The following is a 4,866-nucleotide window of genomic DNA, read 5'->3' as shown; positions in this document are numbered from 1 at the left end:
CATACTTCCTCTTCATAGTCAACAACCTCTTCTCTCCCAGACCCTAGCAAGCACTCATCTGTTCTCCATAATTATGGTTTCCTTTGCTATTTATAGAAATGTAATAATATATTATATTACCTTTTGAGTGGGCCTATTTTCACTTAGTATAATGCATTTGAGATTTATCCATGCTGCTGTGTACATCAATAGTTTGATTTTCTATTGTTGAGTAGTATTCCAATGTATAGAAGAACTACATTTTTTTTTCTGTTCTTGTGATAGACAATATTTTCTTGTTATTTTTAAATTTTTTAAACTATAAAAGGAGACACTATAAACGTTGATGTTCAGATATTTATGTGAATATCAGTTTTCCATTTATCTGAGTTTACCTCTAGCAGTGCAATAACAATGTCACATGGAAAGTGTATATTTAATACTATGGGAAGCTTCCAAACTGCTTTCCAGAGATTTTGTCCTATTTTGCATCCCCTTCATCAATGTCAAGAATGTCAGCACTTGATATTGTCAGTTAGTTTTCTTTTAGCCATTCTAATAGGCTAAAATATGATAGTATCACATTTTGATTTCAATTTGCATTTTCTCAATGACTAATGTTATAGGACTTATTTTTATGTGCTCATTTATGATTTTTGTTTTCTTTTTTCGTGAAGAGTCTGGTTATGTCTTTCTTACCTTTAAAAATGTTTCTTTTTAATTATTTTGAGTTTTGAATATTATTTATATATTCTGGATACAAGTCTTTTATGATTATGTTTGCTAATATTTTCCCCGGTCTGTAATTTAAATTGTAGTTCTCTTAACAGTGTCTTTGTAGTGCAAAATATTTTCAAAATTAAGTTCAATTGACCATTGTTTTCCTTTTACAGAATCTGATTTTGATGTTGTGCCTAAGCATCACTGCCTGATACAAAATCATAAAGTTTTCCTTCTATATATCTTTTTAAAAATAGTAAATTCCTCCAGATCACTAAGAATCTTTCTATACTCTTCATTTATTCAACATATAGCATATTTATGCTACATCCCTTCAGAAATGCTGACAAAAATTAACTACTCATGTGGATTTAATTTTATGGCACAAAAATTACTTACCTGGTTCCAAACTACTTGAAAATTCTCACATGAATCTGCTGTGTAGGGTTAGAAAATTTATGATATATCGTTTCAAAATTCCAGGATAATTTTATCCACACAATCACACAGTTGCTCAAGTCATTGAAAAAATAGTATGTTTAATTAGTTATTTCAATAATTTGATGGTTTGATTCAAGTTCTGTCTATATTCACCCATTGATTTGATTTCTGCTTAACTTGATACATGAGTAGTCAAATCAATTTGGGAATTTAGACGTAACCCTGAGTGAATTTAGATGTAATCCTGACCTTGATAGTCACAAGTAACTACAACATATATGTAGAATAAAACCTGAGTTTTTTTTTTTTTCTTCAAAAACAACCTGCTTTTATGTGGTTTTCAGCTGTTTATCTAATCCAGTATCAAAAGATACAGGCTAGGCCCACTAAATATATTTTTACTTATTTCAGAAAAGCACTCCTTTCTTCTTCCTCCCACATACTGTCTAGCTTCACCTCAGGCTATGGAGAGAGTGGGTGACTAAATGCAGAATACATTATAGTAACGAGTCATTGAGTTCAAGAGCTTGTGTGAGGTTGAAGCAGGAAAGTGAACCCCTAAACACGCATTCCCTATTTCTCTACTCCTGGCCAGAGAATGATCCTCCTTTAATAGGGATGATCATCCCCTTCCAGCAGTGTAAGCTTTGAGACAGATGTACTTGGGGCAGCAAAGTAGTATGGGGCCACCTATTTCACAAGCCTGATCATCCAAGTCACCTCTGGCAATCAGTGCAGTAACAGATGTCTCAGCCTGATTGATCACACTCCTAGGCATAATTGGTAGACTAATAACTGTCACCTGTGATATGTGGTAACATTGGACCAGGATTAACTACATTATTATGACTGAATGTAATGAGTAACATATAAATAAAGTGACAAAAGAAAAGCAAACATCTAAGTAAAAATAAAAAATTATACCATATAGTACCCAGTGAAATTTGACATACTATAGAAGGATTTTTTTTTGTTATTGTTGCTTCATTGAGAAAACTTAAATTTTTGCAAATGCTGTCTTCCAACCACAAACATTAGGGATTTCACATATTTAGCTAGAATTATTAAATATCAGAGGAAAAAAGTGACTTATAGGCCAAGTGTACACCTTAAATTTATTTATTACATATGAAAGCTGAGGTCTTGAGAAAAGAATTTCTTCCTGTATGCAGTTAATGAGTGCAAAACTGGCAAATTGGTTTCAAAACTTAGCTCCCTGATTTGCTCATGGTACTTTCCTCTAACTCTCATTTTGACTTCCTACTGCCGTGAGAAATCATAATTTATTGAATTTAGTGAGTGCTGCTGAATGATTAAAACTTTTGGATACGACTTCAGTTTTTGAAGTGAAAAATATTTATGTTTAAGAAAAATTATATTCAACACTTTTTTTTACAGTCATGTTCATGGGCATAACAACATTCTTTTAAACAGGTAAAGTTACAGTTCTGCTTCTCTGGGATACACTGCTTCTTGAGGTTGTGCATCAACCATTGAAACACAATATATGGCAAAAATTTTAAATAACAAAACACATTTTTGGGTTGTTGTAGAATTCTGCTACTTCAGACATATTCTGTTAAATTATGTAGCAGCCAAGGAGTAGAAAACCAGATTAGAAGAGCCAAATTACCATAAAAACAGAGCATATTTCTAATTTTAGTACAACATAAATGTCTAGCCCATTGTTTTCCAAACAGTCTTATATAGAACAGTTGCTCTGTAGAAAATTAATAATTATTCTTAGGATGAAAAAGTTACTTTTGTGATGAAATAAATATTGGAAGTGTTGGATGATGTAAAGCTTGCAAGGTTTCTTTATCACAATATATCTAAAGAAATAGGGCCTGTTATGGTATTGATTGTGTTTACTATTCTAAGTTTTTTGAAGAGTTTTAAATAGGAAAGTGAAACAATTTTCAAGGATACCAATTAAGAGAATATTGCAATAGTTTAGGCAAGATATAACTGAGATTTGGACCAGGATAGTGGCAATATAAGTAGTACAATGTGGTCACATTCTAGCTATATTTTTAAGTTAGAGCCAACAAAGAGCCAACAGAATTCACTAACAGAATGGATACAGGATATGAGAGATCAAAAGAAGTCAAGAAGGCTTATTAGGTTTTGAATCTAATCAGCTGGCAAATGGTTAGGTTACTGCAGCAGGGATGACTAAAAGAGGTGTGGGAATTGTTATTAGGAGATGAGGCTGGGAGCAATTATTTATTTTTGAACATGTCAGATTTGAGATGCCTATAAGTCATCCAGGTAGAAATGTTAAATAGGCAGTCAGAAATATAAGTCTGAAGGTCAAGGGTGAGTTGATGTTGGAGATATAAATTTTGGAGTCAGGCATATAAAGGTAGAGTGTAAAAGTCATGCAACTAGAAAGAATAATCTAAGAAGGCAGCATGAACTGAAAAGAGTTTTAAGGAATAATTCTTGAAATATTCCAAAATTTATTAGACACGGAGGTGAGGATGAGTCAACAAGTGATACTGAGTAATAATTATCCTATGTGTTAAGAACCAAACAAGAAAAGTGTGGTGTCTCAGAACCTTAGTCAAAGTGTTGTAAAGACAAGCATTTGATCCTTTTTACCAAATGCTGCTCAGAAATCAAAGAAGATGAAGACTGAGACATGAATACTTGGTAACATGAATTTCTGTAACATGAAGTGCAATTTTGAGGTGAGAACAAAATCCTGATTGGAGTAGGTTGAGGAGAAATGGGATGGCAAAGAAATGGAAATTGTAAATATAAACTACTACGTAAAGAGTTTTGCCATGATAAAAAGATAAATTGGGTTTGAAGAATAAAAGGGGTTAAATGACAGTTGGAGTCTTTGAGGTTCTTATTGTTTTGCTTTTTGTTTTCTGTTGTTTTGTTTTAATGTGGGAGAAAATATATCATTTTGTTTGCTTATGGGAAAGATCCTCTAGTGAGGGAGAAAACATGGTGCAGAAGGGATGAGACAAGTAGTGACATCCTTGAGTGCTTCCCAGGTGGAAGGGTTGGAGTTAGGTAGAAACCTAATTTATACCTAATCATAAGGAAGGGACTACAGGCACCTGCCACCACTCCTGGCTATTTTTTTTTTTTTATTATACTTTATGTTCTAGGGTACATGTGCACAACTTGCAGGTTTGTTACATATGTATACATGTGACATGTTGGTGTGCTGCATTCATTAACTTGTCATTTACATTAGGTATATCTCCTAATGCTCTCCCTCCCCCCTCCCCTCACCCCACAACAGGCCCCAGTGTGTGATGTTCCACTTCCTGTGTCCAAGAGTTCTCATTGTTCAATTCCTACCTATTAGTGAGAACACGTGGTGTTTGGTTTTCTGTTCTTCCCATAGTTTGCTAAGAATGATGGTTTCCAGCTGCATCCATATCCCTACAAAGGACATGAACTCATCCTTTTTTATGGCTGCATAGTATTCCATGGTGTATATGTGCCAATCCAGTCTGTCATTGATGGATGTTTGGGTTGGTTCTAAGTCTTTGCTATTGTGAATAGTGTTGCAATAAACATACATGTGCATGTGTCTTTATAGCAGCAGGATTTATAATCCTTTGGGTATATACCCAGTAATGGCATGGCTGGGTCAAATGGTATTTCTAGGTCTAGATCCCTGAAGAATCATCACAGTCTTCCATTATGGTTGAACTAGTTTAGAGTCCCACCAACAGTGTAAAAGTGTTCCTATTTCTCCAC

The sequence above is a fragment of the Colobus angolensis genome, unplaced genomic scaffold (assembly GCF_000951035.1).
Source record: "Colobus angolensis palliatus isolate OR3802 unplaced genomic scaffold, Cang.pa_1.0 Scaffold549, whole genome shotgun sequence".
NCBI classification, from domain to species: domain Eukaryota; kingdom Metazoa; phylum Chordata; class Mammalia; order Primates; family Cercopithecidae; genus Colobus; species Colobus angolensis.
Note: the sequence above shows the minus strand (reverse complement) of the source record.